The sequence below is a fragment of the Microcaecilia unicolor genome, chromosome 3 (assembly GCF_901765095.1).
Source record: "Microcaecilia unicolor chromosome 3, aMicUni1.1, whole genome shotgun sequence".
NCBI lineage: Eukaryota > Metazoa > Chordata > Amphibia > Gymnophiona > Siphonopidae > Microcaecilia > Microcaecilia unicolor.
Window position 1 is genome coordinate 313,890,695 of NC_044033.1, and position 15,699 is coordinate 313,906,393.

General features: G+C 47.6%; 1 protein-coding gene across 1 annotated transcript in view; it reads left to right on the top strand.

Moving 5' to 3' along the window:
• NFE2 (nuclear factor, erythroid 2) overlaps positions 1–15,699 on the top strand; it is a 147,652-nt gene that overhangs the window by 69,193 nt on the left and 62,760 nt on the right. Inside the window, exon 2 of the mRNA XM_030198324.1 lies at positions 2,719–2,900. The gene's annotated coding sequence lies outside the window, so the exon portion shown is untranslated. The remainder of the gene's footprint in view (positions 1–2,718; positions 2,901–15,699) is intronic.

The following is a 15,699-nucleotide window of genomic DNA, read 5'->3' on the forward strand; positions in this document are numbered from 1 at the left end:
CATGAATATTCATTATGGATAGCCTGAAAAACTGACTGGCTGGGGTGCCTCCAGAATCAGGTTTGGGAATCACTGCTATAGATATCCCACTTAGAATGTAAACTCTTTGTGGCAGGGATATATTGTAGCTGAATGCTTATCACCATTGTACAGCAGTATATACATCCAGTAGCACCACAAAATTGATCATATGATTATTATTATTATAGTATGCATTTGTATGGGAACAAGCTGGATTTGCACAGAGTGAAGTGTAATATTTTTGTTTAGTTCATACGACTCTATCAGGCAATGCTCCTCATTATTTTACAGCAACTTTGAAACTATATTTTCCAAATTGTTCTCTTCGCTCACAGAGTTTAAGAAGGCTGCAGCTACAAAGTTTTCAACAGTGTCATTTTGTTCAGATTTATAAGCGCTCATATTCAGCGGCAAGCATTCTAGCAGGGAATAATACAGATAGAGAATTACTGCTCTTTCAGGAAACAACTGAAAGCTATTTTGTATGCAAAGGTGTTTACAGCTTAGATTTGGATTTGATGGTGAATATACAGCTCTTGATGAGAAATATATTGACAGTGTAATTTTGTTGTTGTCTTGAGTTTGTCACTTTTATTATGTATGTTTTATTGTACTCTGCCTAGAATAGAATTTTTTAAAATAAATAAATGTGTTTAGTGTGATATTCTTATGGTAATTCTGGGCCTGATATTCAAATGCATTTATCCAGAGTGCAGCATCTGCAATCCAGATAAATGCTGCTGACTCAGACTGTCGATTTTCAGTGGCAATATTCGTATAGTGCTGCAGAAAATCTTTACAGACTGCCCTGGTGCTATCTGAATAACAAAAAATAGAGGTTGACTTAACCACTACTTTTTGGTGTCTTCTGGATCTTCACAGAAGTTGTTTCCTGTTTCTGCTTTGGACTTTGCTATCCGGATAACACCAGGGCGGCGATATTCAAAACACTATCCAAATAAGTATTCAGATGAAATTAGGGTAGAAAAATTGCTGCCTGGATTTTTTGTATAATTAGCCATCTTTATTGACAATATACATAGCAAAGTCAAACTGATACAGCTAGTGCACAAAGGGAAGGGGAAGGGAAATGGGACTTCATATACCTCCTTTCTGAGGTTTTTGCAACTAAGTTCAAAGTGGTTTACATATATTCAGGTACTTATTTTGTACCAGGGGCAATGGAGGGTTAAGTGACTTGCCCAGAACCACAAGGAGCTGCAATGGGAATTGAACTCAGTTCCGCAGGATCAGAGTCCACCGCACTAACCACTAGGCTACTCCTCCACTGTAAAGCCAACCCACCATGAATAAACCATCAATTTCCCATGGGAAATTCCCCCACACTTTCCCAACACACCACTCCTCTTCCCCCTCCCCCTGCTCCCCTAAATTCATCTGTATCCCTATCACCCCTGCAAGTAACCTTCACCCTCTTCCATACCCATACTACGAAATATATCCCTGAAAGAATGATATTATCCAGACCTAAAGGCAGGGGCGGACTGACCGTTCAGACAACCGGGCAGTGCCTGAGGGCCCAGAGGCTCTAGGGGACCCGGACGCTCTGCCCAGATGCCCAGTGTGCTGCTGTTGATCTAGAGGCCTCAGCAGGGGGACACATGTTCTTTCCTGCCTGGCCCAGTGGGCTGCCGCTATTCCCCCTCACCCAACACCCCTGTATTTTAAAAATGGCCGCAGAGACTCCCTGTGGAAATCTCGCGAGACTGTCGAGACCCACGAGACTACAGTGGGAAGTCTTGGCCACCATTTTGAAAACATGGTGGTGCCGGCAAGTTGGGGAAATAGTGGCAGCACAGTGGGCAGGAAGAAAAATGCCTCCCCCCCACAGAGGCCACCAGACTAGGACCTCTCAGGTAGGACCAGGGCAGCAAGGATGTTGGCTGCGGCGGCAGGGGGGTGTCAGACAGTGGCTGGGCAGGGGCCCAGATCACCCTTAGTGCCCGGGGGCCCAGACCACTCTCAGTCCGCACCTGCCTAAAGGAATTAAGCAGTGCACTGAACAAACTCATAGTTAGAAAGCCCAAAAAGGGATTCCAGATCATAAGAAATGTATTGATTGCTTTTTCCCCTGTTTGAAACTCGGACAGACGCTCCACATATACAATAAGTAATGCATTTAGGGCCCTGTTTACTAAGCTGTGCTAGCATTTTTAGAATGTGCTAAAATTAGTGTGTGTTAAATGCTAGAGTTGCTCATATGTTCCTATGGGCGACTTAGCGTTTAGTGCATGCTAATCATTAGTACGCACTAATAACGCTAATGCGCCCTTAGTGCTGCTTAGTAAACAGGGCCCTTAATTTTATCCAAATTTTAAACACCACAACTGGCATTTAAATAATCACTGAACTTGGATTTCAAATATTAATTAATTTGGATTTAGCAAACTATAGTACAATATTCCTATGACTGTGGTTAGTAATAGTAGTTAGGAATAGCTAACTTAACCATGGTGCAATGATTTCATGGCTGTGGTGCCTGACAATAGTTGAGAATGAAGTAACAGTACTGTGACTGATTTCTGAGCAAGATCGAAAACAGAAAGTCACTGTTCCAAGGTAAACAAGCTTATTCTAGCTTCCAATCTCGATGTCAAGAGGGTCCCTACCAGTTCCTAGTAAGGCCACGTGATGTGTCAATGAGATCACTTCATTCTTCTTCCATCTGTTTTTCAGGATTTGGAGTCAGTCAACTTGCGACAAATTCTCTGCAGTAAAGGCCTGAGCTTTGAAGACCTTAATCTATAAAATGTCTGCACCCTAATGGCAAGAGAGCTGTAACTAGCCAGCAATACCCTCCTTTGGCTGCAAAGGAATCTCCAAACAAGCACTGAAAACTGAAACGCCCCTCTTTTCAGGTAATGACAACCTTTTCTGATAAAGTGTGTTCTGGGGGTCTTCTGAGGAATAACTGCTAGTTGTCATAAACAGGATTTTACATAAGCTTAATAAATCTGATCTGAAGAGACACAAAGTCAAGTTCTGTTCTTAGAATTGCCAAATGACTTTTATGGGCTTCTAGGAATTTTGAAGTTCTGTGATTTATAAAAATGTAACTTTTTATCTTGGTTTTCAGTTTTGAATCTATTAAGATATTTACTTCACAGCACGCTCTAACAGTTTGATCTGCTCTACTATATATAATTGCCTGGGTACCTGGTCTCCTTCAATTCTATTCTGTGGTAAAGGCCGCAAAATCTTGTCCTTGCTATGGAATTCACCAAAATTTGAGAAAATCAAGAGGGAGAGGCAGATAGCCAAGAGTGCATTATGCCCTTCTCCTCATCTCCACCACTTCCTTTCTGTCATGTATATCCTATGCCAACATATGGAAATTGCAGCAAAATTATCAAAGAATTCACCATTTGCCTGCCACAGAAAACTAGGGATTTTGTTGTTTATGTTTATTAATAAATTAATTTTATCTGAACAGATTAAGAATTTATAGCACAATGCCCAGCTTGGGGGAACATGTGATCCACTCGACCCTTGCTTAGCAAAGGTGGACCTACCAGGAACCTGTTATCCGACCAGTATAGCTTTCAAAACCCTAAGTGGGTGCAAGCCTCCTCCTAAACAGCGAGGTGGTAGCCCCAAGACAACTTTCAGAAACATATATCAGAACATAAGAAAAGCCATGCTGAGTCCGACCAAGGCCCATCAAGCCCAGCATCCTATCTCCAGTAGTCAGTCTGGGTCACAAATACCTGGCAGATCCCAAAAGTAGATGTATTTTCCATAGCTCTTTTCCAGAGATGAGAGATGGCTCTCCCAATTCTACCTGGCTAACAATTTTTATGGACTTCAGGAACTTGTCTAAAATCTTTTGAACCCTACTAGGTTAGTTGTCTTGGCCACATTCTCTGACAGTTATGAAGCGTGTTCCATCCCTTTTATTATTTTTGTTGCCCTTCTCGGAACCTTTTCCAGTTCTGTTATTGTGTTTTTGAGAATGGAGCAACAAGAAATGCATACCGTGCTAAAGGTGTGGTCACACTAGAGATTTATACAATAGAGAAATGGTTATTGTTTATTAATCTTGTTATACCACATTTCCTGATGTGGTGTATAAACTACAACAAGTGAAGAGGAAAGGAACTCTAAATATGACAGGAAAGGGCAAAAGGAGAGAAAGAAAAGACAGAGCAATCACTTTAAGAGTTTCTAGTGGCAAGATTGCCCTAGGTCATCAATCAGTCATCACTGGATAGTCACATAGAACCAAACAAGGAGGAGGCAGGGCGAGATCATCTCAGAATGACTCGATCATATCTCAGAGACCATGTCATGATCACAATCAATACCAAAGGCTTTGGAAAATAGATAGTTTAATATAATTCTAAATTTAGCTAAAGACAATTCTAATGTAAGATTAGCAGGAAGTGAGTTCTAAAAGGATGGAGCCACACAATAGAAGGCGCAGTGTCTTGTGGACTCAAATCTTGCAGTGCGACTTGATGGAATATGCAATCAGAAAAAGATTGCAAGTCTGGAAGGGGCATAAGGAACAATGGTAAATATAGGGGAATCCCTGACCAGAGAATTTTGAATTGAATGTTGCAGGGAATAGGCAGCCAGTGATGTTGAGCAAAAAAAAGGAGTAATTTGATCGAATTTCCTAGCATGGGAGTAAATTCTCAAAGCTGTATTTTGTACGGTTTGGAATCGATGACGTAATGATGGGTTATACCAGAGTAGAATGTATTACAGTAGTCAAGGCAGGAAAGTAATAATTCATAAAGAAGTTTTATCTTTTTTTAAACTCTTTATTTATAAGTTCAAACAATAACTTACAAGTGAAACACTTGAGTAAGCAACTCGGATAGGCATACTAATAAAATTTTAAAGCATCATAAACATAACAGGAAACGTATTTCAATCTTAATTAGACCACATAAAGGAGGGGGGACATATTTTTAATGGACAAGGAGATCCAAAAGAAAAACTAAAAAAGAAAGGCTTAACATGAATCAACCCCCTGCAATAATTTTATCCCAACAGTAAAGGCTAGATACTTCCATTGGCCAACTTCTTCATGTCAAGGAAAGTCCTCAGGTGTTCTGGAGAAAAAAACCCATGTATTTAATTCCAAGATAGTTAACTATACTTTTACAAGGATATGCTAATAAATAAGTAGAACCCAAAGATAATATCTCTGATCTCATAGCTAGAAAACTCTTTCTTCTTTCTTGAGTTTGCTTTGTAACATCAGGATAAATGCACATTCTTTTCCCACAATTTACGAAAATAAAGCTGCATTACAGCATTCAAATTCTGCTCAAAGGCAAACAATACCACCAATGTAGCTCTCTCAGTAGTATCTAATAAAGAAGTCTCTAGTAATTACTACTACTACTTAACATTTCTAGAGCGCTACTAGGGTTACGCAGCGCTGTACAAATTGACAAAGAAGGACGGTCCCTGCTCAAAAGATGAAATGTCAAGTTGGGGCAGTCTAGATTTCCTGAGTAGAGGTGTAGTGGTTAGGTGCCGAAGGCGACATTGAAGAGGTGGGCTTTGAGCAATGATTTGAAGATGGGCAGGTAGGGGGCTTGGCGTATGGGCTCAGGGAGTTTGTTCCATGCATGGGGTGAGGTGAGGCAGAAAGGGCGGAGCCTGCAGTTGGCGGTGGTGGAGAAGGGTACTGAAAGGAGGGATTTGTCTTGAGAGCGGAGGTTACGGGTAGGAGCGTAAGGGGAGATGAGGGTAGAGAGGTAAGGAGGGGCTGCAGATCGAGTGTATTTGTAGGTTAGTAGGAGAAGCTTGAACTGTATGCGGTACCTGATCGGAAGCCAGTGAAGTGACTTGAGGAGAGGGGTGATATGAGTATATCGGTCCATGCGGAAGATAAGACGTGCAGCAGAGTTCTGAACGGACTGAAGGGGGGATAGATGGCTAAGTGGGAGACCAGTGAGGAGTAGGTTGCAGTAGTCAAGGCGAGAGGTAATGAGAGAGTGGATGAGAGTTCGGGTGGTGTGCTCAGAGAGGAAAGGGCAAATTTTGCTAATGTTATAAAGGAAGAAGCGACAGGTCTTGGCTATCTGCTGGATATGCGCAGAGAGGGAGGAGTCGAAGATGACAACGAGGTTGCGGGCAGATGAGACGGGGACGATGAGGGTGTTATCAACTGAGATAGAGAGTGGAGGGAGAGGAGAGGTGGGTTTGGGTGGGAAGACAAGAGGTTCGGTCTTGGCCATGTTCAGTTTCAGGTGGCGGCTGGACATCCAGTCAGCAATGTCGGACAAGCAGGCCAATACTTTGGCCTAGGTTTCCGCAGTGATGTCTGGTGTGGAGAGATAAAGCTGGGTGTCATCAGCATAAAGATGATAGTGGAAGCCATGAGATGAGATCAGGGAGCCCAGGGAAGAGGTGTAGATTGAAAAAAAGAAGGGGTCCAACGACAGATCCCTTAGGGACTCCAACAGAAAGCGGGATAGGGGTGGAGGATGAACCATGAGAGTGTACTCTGAAGGTACGATGGGAGAGATAAGAGGAGAACCAGGAGAGGACAGAGCCCTGAAACCCAAAAGAGGACAGTGTGTCAGATACATTCAATAAATCTCTATCACTTGAATCATGAACTTCAGTTCCCGGGGCTTCTTGGCTTAGGGGGGATATAATATAAACAGTAATATATATAATAGATGTGATTAACTGGAGGATTAGCTTCTGAGGAAAACTTTAGTACCTTAGATACCTCTTAAAGGCTTCTAACGGGGAAACTAGAGACTTGGGGAAATTCAAAGGACGCAAATTCAATCTGTGATTATAGTTTTCTATTTGTTCAATTTTTCTATGCAGTATCAGTTTATCTTTAATAATAACAGCAGTAAGATCTTGCAGGGACTTAACATCCTTCTTGACTATCTTCAGTTCAGATGTAAACTTTCAAAGATTTAGAAAGGTTGTCCACAGTACTCATAAGGGTGGATATCTCTTGCATTGTTTTGGCCACTGTAGAATCCAGGCTCTGGATAGCATTCCAGATGCTCTCTAAAGTCACCAGCTTGGGTTTTAATTGCTGCACCAAAGACTCAGCAGAAACTCCATTGTTGTAGCAAACACTGCCAGATACAGTGACCTCAGTATTCCGAATAAGAGTTCCCTCCTCAGCTACTACTTTCTGAGTAGGCCCCTGCAGCGTCGCTAATTCTTGTGGATTGGGTGGGGGATGGGGGTTAGGAACCGGCAGGGACAGCATAACATCGAGTCCTATGTTGACAGGCTCTCCTCTGCCCAACGAAACAGCAAGACCCCTTCCGGATACAAATGCCGGGTTTCCGGCAGTGAACTGCTGAATGTCTGACTACTGGAGGATATTTTAGCTGTCAGGGGAGTGGCTTTGACAATCCCCTTTCATTTTTTTATGCAGCATTAAAAAAGGAGGAAAATAGAAAAGCAACAGCCAGTAAAAGCAGTGAAGACACTACCAGCAGCATGTCACGACTCCCACCCCCCCAGGTTTCACCTCTTGGAAGTTTTATCTTAAAAAAAAAAAAAAAGGGAGGACTTTGCAGAACTGCCTTAAGACAAAGAAACATAAATTTGCTAGTGCATCATTTGAGGTACAAAGGGTTATTCCTAATCCAGGACTATCCCAAGGTACTTAAATTATGTGACCAGTATAATTGGGGAGTTATGGGTCTTTGATGCATCCAGCAAGTTACCATATTAGATGTGTTAAGGATTAAATGGTTGTTTGTAATGATATTTTCAGTCCCGTTTTGCATAATCCCTAATGTTTTACTTTCTTTTTTAGTAGTCATGGCACACTGGACTTAAAATTTCAACATATTGTCCTCAGTGACTCCAAATTCTTCTTGATGGTGATGCCTAACTCAGATCCCACATTTTGTACTTGTAGTTGGGATTATTATTTATTTATGTATTTATTAGGCTTTATTTACCGCCTTTTTGAAGGAATTCACCTATTCCAGAGGTGGTTAACCTCAGTTTTTGAGGACTGCAGCCTTGTCGGGTTTTCAGGATTTCCCCAATGAATATTCATGATATTTAGTTGCATACAATGGAAGCAGTGCATGCAAATAGATCTCGTGCATATTCATTGGGGAAATCCTGAAAACCTGACTGAGCTGCGGCCCTTGAGGACTGAAGTTTCCCACCCCTATCCTATTCGATTCTCAACATCCCATGTACTTGTAAACGTTTAGTTATACACACAACAGGAAAGACTCTTGGGGTCAGTACAGTGATCTTGACCATCCTCTGAAGTGCTAGGACAGAGGAGTACTGCCTTGATTGACCCCCCCCCACCCCTAGGGAAAACACAAATGTAAACTTACCTTTCAGATCATTTGTTTCCCAAACATTATTCCCTCTAATGTAGTCCATAGTTGTGTTGAAATGAGGATCTTTGTCCTTAGTGTGATTCCATGCTTTGCCCTGGGACCCATGTTTTTCCTACTAAGAACTTCCTCTCCTTTACTACTACTACTACTACTACTGTTTAGCCTTTCCCTCTTGAGAAACCATACAAATGACTGCCTAACATCTGCAGTGTTCTGCACTCCTGGCATCCGGAGGCTCTTCTTTGTGACTACTAGGACTGAAGGGGTTGAACTGGCTTCACTCAAAATGGAGTTATTTCCTGTCTTCAGCCTTGAAGCCATGTGAAGAAGGGACCCAGGTAGCTTTGAGAGCCCAAATACACAAGAGGAATTCCAAAATATAAAGAAAGGACCCAATATTCAAACAAAGCTCAGGGGGCAATTTGATAACTGAGCACTACTAATTTTGCGTCTAGATGCAGCACACTGAGCACTAACTCTACAACAGCACCTGGGCACCCAAATTCCATTACAGAATGCTAGTGTAAGTGGCCATCTACGCACCTAAATTTAGACATGCCCACTTACGCCATGTCAGCAAGCACTTTAGCGCATAAAGCGAATGCTACATACCTGTAGAAGGTATTCTCCGAGGACAGCAGGCTGATTGTTCTCACTGATGGGTGACGTCCACGGCAGCCCCTCCAATCGGAAACTTCACTACCAAAGGCCTTTGCTAGTCCTCGCGCGCCCATGCGCACCGCGCATGCGCGGCCGTCTTCCCGCCCGAACCGGCTCGTGTTCGTCAGTCCCATATGTAGCAAGACAAAGCAAGGGAAGACACAACTCCAAAGGGGAGGCGGGCGGGTTTGTGAGAACAATCAGCCTGCTGTCCTCGGAGAATACCTTCTACAGGTATGTAGCATTCGCTTTCTCCGAGGACAAGCAGGCTGCTTGTTCTCACTGATGGGGTATCCCTAGCCCCCAGGCTCACTCAAAACAACAACCATGGTCAATTGGGCCTCGCAACGGCGAGGACATAACTGAGATTGACCTAAAAAATTTACCAACTAACTGAGAGTGCAGCCTGGAACAGAACAAACAGGGCCCTCGGGGGCTGGAGTTGGATCCTAAAGCCCGAACAGGTTGTGAAGCACTGACTGCCCGAACCGACTGTCGCGTCGGGTATCCTGCTGCAGGCAGTAATGAGATGTGAATGTGTGGACAGATGACCACGTCGCAGCTTTGCAAATTTCTTCAATGGAGGCTGACTTCAAGTGGGCTACCGACGCAGCCATGGCTCTAACATTATGAGCCGTGACATGACCCTCAAGAGCCAGCCCAGCCTCGGCGTAAGTGAAGGAAATGCAATCTGCTAGCCAATTGGATATGGTGCGCTTCCCCACAGCCACTCCCCTTCTGTTGGGATCAAAAGAAACAAACAATTGGGCGGACTGTCTGTTGGGCTGTGTCCGCTCCAGATAGAAGGCCAATGCTCTCTTGCAGTCCAATGTGTGCAGCTGACGTTCAGCAGGGCAGGAATGAGGACGGGGAAAGAATGTTGGCAAGACAATTGACTGGTTCAGATGGAACTCTGACACAACCTTTGGCAAGAACTTAGGGTGAGTGCGGAGGACTACTCTGTTGTGATGAAATTTGGTATACGGAGCATGAGCTACCAGGGCCTGAAGCTCACTGACTCTACGAGCTGAAGTAACTGCCACCAAGAAAATGACCTTCAAGGTCAAGTACTTCAGATGGCAGGAATTCAGTGGCTCAAAAGGAGGTTTCATCAGCTGGGTGAGAACGACATTGAGATCCCATGACACTGTAGGAGGCTTGACAGGGGGCTTTGACAAAAGCAAACCTCTCATGAAGCGAACAACTAAAGGCTGTCCTGAGATCGGCTTACCTTCCACACGGTAATGGTATGCACTGATTGCACTAAGGTGAACCCTTACATAGTTGGTCTTGAGACCAGACTCAGACAGGTGCAGAAGGTATTCAAGCAGGGTCTGTGTAGGACAAGAGCGAGGATCTAGGGCCTTGCTGTCACACCAGACGGCAAACCTCCTCCACAGAAAGAAGTAACTCCTCTTAGTGGAATCTTTCCTGGAAGCAAGCAAGATGCGGGAGACACCCTCCGACAGACCCAAAGAGGCAAAGTCTACGCTCTCAACATCCAGGCCGTGAGAGCCAGGGACCGGAGGCTGGGATGCAGAAGTGCCCCTTCGTCCTGTGTGATGAGAGTCGGAAAACACTCCAATCTCCACGGTTCTTCGGAGGACAACTCCAGAAGAAGAGAGAACCAGATCTGACGCGGCCAAAAAGGAGCAATCAGAATCATGGTGCCTCGGTCTTGCTTGAGTTTCAACAAAGTCTTCCCCACCAGAGGTATGGGAGGATAAGCATACAGCAGACCCTCTCCCCAGTCCAGGAGGAAGGCATCCGATGCCAGTCTGCCATGGGCCTGAAGCCTGGAACAGAACTGAGGGACTTTGTGGTTGGCTCGAGATGCGAAGAGATCTACCAAGGGGGTGCCCCACACCTGGAAGATCTGTCGCACTACACGGGAATTGAGTGACCACTCGTGAGGTTGCATAATCCTGCTCAACCTGTCGGCCAGACTGTTGTTTACGCCTGCCAGATATGTGACTTGGAGCACCATGCCGTGACGGCGAGCCCAGAGCCACATGCTGACGGCTTCCTGACACAGGGGGCGAGATCCGGTGCCCCCCTGCTTGTTGACGTAATACATGGCAACCTGGTTGTCTGTCTGAATTTGGATAATTTGGTGGGACAGCCGATCTCTGAAAGCCTTCAGAGCGTTCCAGATCGCTCGTAACTCCAGAAGATTGATCTGCAGATCGCGTTCCTGGAGGGACCAGGTTCCTTGGGTGTGAAGCCCATCGACATGAGCTCCCCATCCCAGGAGAGACGCATCCGTGGTCAGCACTTTTTGTGGCTGAGGAATTTGGAAAGGACGTCCCAGAGTCAAATTGGACCAAATCGTCCACCAATACAGGGATTTGAGAAAACTCGTGGACAGGTGGATCACGTCTTCTAGATCCCCAGCAGCCTGAAACCACTGGGAAGCTAGGGTCCATTGAGCAGATCTCATGTGAAGGCGGGCCATGGGAGTCACATGGACTGTGGAGGCCATGTGGCCCAGCAATCTCAACATCTGCCGAGCTGTGATCTGCTGTGACGCTCGCACCCGCGAGACGAGGGACAACAAGTTGTTGGCCCTCGCCTCTGGGAGATAGGCGCGAGCCATCCGAGAATCCAGCAGAGCTCCTATGAATTCGAGTTTCTGCACTGGGAGAAGATGGGACTTTGGATAATTTATCACAAACCCCAGTAGCTCCAGGAGGCGAATAGTCATCTGCATGGACTGCAGGGCTCCTGCCTCGGATGTGTTCTTCACCAGCCAATCATCGAGATATGGGAACACGTGCACCCCCAGCCTGCGAAGTGCCGCTGCTACTACAGCCAAGCACTTTGTGAACACTCTGGGTGCAGAGGCGAGCCCAAAGGGTAGCACACAGTACTGGAAGTGACGTGTGCCCAGCTGAAATCGCAGATACTGTCTGTGAGCTGGCAGTATCGGGATGTGAGTGTAGGCGTCCTTCAAGTCCAGAGAGCATAGCCAATCGTTTTCCTGAATCATGGGAAGAAGGGTGCCCAGGGAAAGCATCCTGAACTTTTCTTTGACCAGATGTTTGTTCAGGGCCCTTAGGTCTAGGATGGGACGCATCCCCCCTGTTTTCTTTTCCACAAGGAAGTACCTGGAATAGAATCCCAGCCCTTCTTGCCCGGATGGCACGGGCTCGACCGCATTGGCGCTGAGAAGGGCGGAGAGTTCCTCTGCAAGTACCTGCTTGTGCTGGAAGCTGTAAGACTGAGCTCCCGGTGGACAATTTGGAGGTTTTGAGGCCAAATTGAGGGTGTATCCTTGCCGGACAATTTGGAGAACCCACTGATCGGAGGTTATGAGAGGCCACCTTTGGTGAAAAGCTTTCAACCTCCCTCCGACTGGCAGGTCGCCCGGCACTGACACTTGGATGTCGGCTATGCTCTGCTGGAGCCAGTCAAAAGCTCGTCCCTTGCTTTTGCTGGGGAGCCGAGGGGCCTTGCTGAGGCGCACGCTGCTGACGAGAGCGAGCGCGCTGGGGCTTAGCCTGGGCCGCAGGCTGTCGAGAAGGAGGATTGTACCTACGCTTACCAGAAGAGTAGGGAACAGTCTTCCTTCCCCCGAAAAATCTTCTACCTGTAGAGGTAGAGGCTGAAGGCTGCCGGTGGGAGAACTTGTCGAAAGCGGTGTCCCGCTGGTGGAGCTGCTTTACCACCTGCTCGACTTTTTCTCCAAAAATGTTATCCGCACGGCAAGGCGAGTCCGCAATCCGCTGCTGGATTCTATTCTCCAGGTCGGAGGCACGCAGCCATGAGAGTCTGCGCATCACCACACCTTGAGCAGCGGCCCTGGACGCAACATCAAAGGTGTCATACACCCCTCTGGCCAGGAATTTTCTGCACGCCTTCAGCTGCCTGACCACCTCCTGAAATGGCTTGGCTTGCTCAGGGGGGAGCGCATCCACCAAGCCCGCCAACTGCCGCACATTGTTCCGCATGTGTATGCTCGTGTAGAGCTGGTAAGACTGAATTTTGGCCACGAGCATAGAAGAATGGTAGGCCTTCCTCCCAAAGGAGTCCAAGGTTCTAGAGTCCTTGCCCGGGGGCGCCGAAGCATGCTCCCTAGAACTCTTGGCCTTCTTTAGGGCCAAATCCACAACTCCAGAGTCGTGAGGCAACTGAGAGCGCATCAGCTCTGGGTCCCCATGGATCCGGTACTGGGACTCGATCTTCTTGGGAATGTGGGGGTTAGTTAGAGGCTTGGTCCAGTTCGCCAGCAATGTCTTTTTTAGGACATGATGCATGGGTACTGTGGACGCTTCCTTAGGTGGAGAAGGATAGTCCAGGAGCTCAAACATTTCAGCCCTGGGCTCGTCCTCCACAACCACCCGGAAGGGGATGGCCGTAGACATCTCCCGGACAAAGGAAGCGAAAGACAGACTCTCGGGAGGAGAAAGCTGTCTTTCAGGAGAGGGAGTGGGATCGGAAGGAAGACCCTCAGACTCCTCGTCAGAGAAATATCTGATGTCTCCTTCGACTTCCCACAAGGCCTCACCCTCGGTGTCAGACACAAGTTCACGGACCTGTGTCTGCAACCGTGCCCGACTCGACTCCGTGGAGCCATGTCCACGATGGGAGCGTCGAGAGGTAGACTCTCTCGCCCGCATCGGCGAAGCTCCCTCCGCCGACGTAGTCGGGGAGCCTTCCTGGGAGGCGACCGCAGTCGGTGCCGCACGCGGTACCGATGCGGAAGGCCTCACCTCGGGCATGGGACCAGCCGGCGCCTCGCTCGACGGTACCGGTGGCGCAAGCACCCCCGGTACCGGAGGGGTAGGGCACAACAGCTCCCCCAGGATCTCTGGGAGAACGGCCCGGAGGCTCTTGTGCAGAGCGGCTGTGGAGAAAGACATCGATGTCGATGCAGGAGTCGATGTCAAAACCTGTTCCGGGCGTGGAGGCTGTTCCGGGCTGTCCAGAGTGGAGCGCATCGACACCTCCTGAACAGAGGGTGAGCGGTCCTCTCGGTGCCGATGCCTACTGGGTGCCAACTCCCTCGGCGACCCAGAGCTCTCGGTGCCGACACGGGAAGGAGACCGGTGACGATGCTTCTTCGATTTCTTGGAGCGAAGCATGTCACCGGAGCTTCCCGGCACCGACGAGGAGGACGTCGAATCCAGCCATCGCTTCCTCGGGGCCGAGGCCAAAGGAGGTCGGTCTCGGGGGGGCTGTACCGCGGGAGCCCTCAGGGCAGGAGGAGACCCACCCGAAGGCTCACCGCCACCAGCAGGGGAATGGACAGCCCTCACCTGCGCTCCAGACGAAGCACCACCGTCCGACGACATCAGCAAAAGAGGAGGTCTCGATGTCACCGACGCCGACACGGCCCTCCGATGTCGCCCCGATGCAGAGGGTCGATGCCTCGATACACTCGATGCAGTCAGGGGCGAAGATGAAGGTCCGGGCGCTGACGACGTCGATGCACTGGATCCTCCCAGTGCCGATGCCGACGAAGAGCCCGAGAACAAAACGTTCCACTGGGCCAATCTCGCTACCTGAGTCCGCTTTTGTAAAAGGGAACACAGACTACAGGCCTGCGGGCGGTGCCCAGCCCCTAAGCACTGAAGACACGACGCGTGCCTATCAGTGAGCGAGATGACCCGGGCGCACTGGGTGCACTTCTTGAAGCCGCTGGGAGACTTCGATGTCATGGGCGGAAAAATCACGCCGGCGAGATCAAAAGTCGAAATGGCAGAAAAGGCACCACAAAAACAAGGGGAAGAAAACTTCGACCCGAGGCCTAAAAGCGGCCTACCCCGACGACGAAAGAAAACTTACCGGGGCGAAAAACTGGAAATATGGGAAGGAAAAAGACCGAAGAGTCTCCTTCCACACAGAGTTTTTTTTTTTTTTTAACACGAAGTAAGAACGACGCACGAGGTCGACTTTCCGGGGCGCGACACGGCGAAAACACGACCGTACCGAGCGCGGACAAAAGAAGACTGACAAACACGAGCCGGTTCGGGCGGGAAGACGGCCGCGCATGCGCGGTGCGCATGGGCGCGCGAGGACTAGCAAAGGCCTTTGCTAGTGAAGTTTCCGATTGGAGGGGCTGCCGTGGACGTCACCCATCAGTGAGAACAAGCAGCCTGCTTGTCCTCGGAGAATTTACAGTATTCTAAATGGAGAGGGAATGGAGGGACTAAAAATGAGGAAGAAGACCCTGGGTTGTGTAAATAAAGGCTTGTGGTGCCATAGTCCATCTGAGGATCTGGAGGAAACAGGCAAGTCATAATGTTGTTTGTTTATTAACTAAGTCCTGATTAGTAAAAACAGAGGCAAGTCTTGCTGGAGAAGTGAAACTCAAGATACCAGAGAAAGCCGAGGCAATATTATTAATGCTGCGTCTTGATGGTCACAGGGGTTATCTTGCATTCCTTCTGCCCAAAAACATACAGAAGGGCAAATGTACAAGGGATCCTAAAAGATGGGAACTGAGAAAGTTGTGGGAAAGACCCTGTTATTCATAATGAAACACATAGTACAAAATTTGTTGTCATTTCAAAAGGACAAAGGAGGAAGTCTATCCTCTGAGAGAGACCAGTGACTCCAGACTAAGGTGAGGTGGGAAGGACAGAAGTGGGAAGGACAGAAGTCTGCTGGCCCCAGACTGGATCAGAATGATGCAATAGCCTGATGATCCCAAACAGGGAAGGGGCAGGCAGTGAGCAAAACAAAA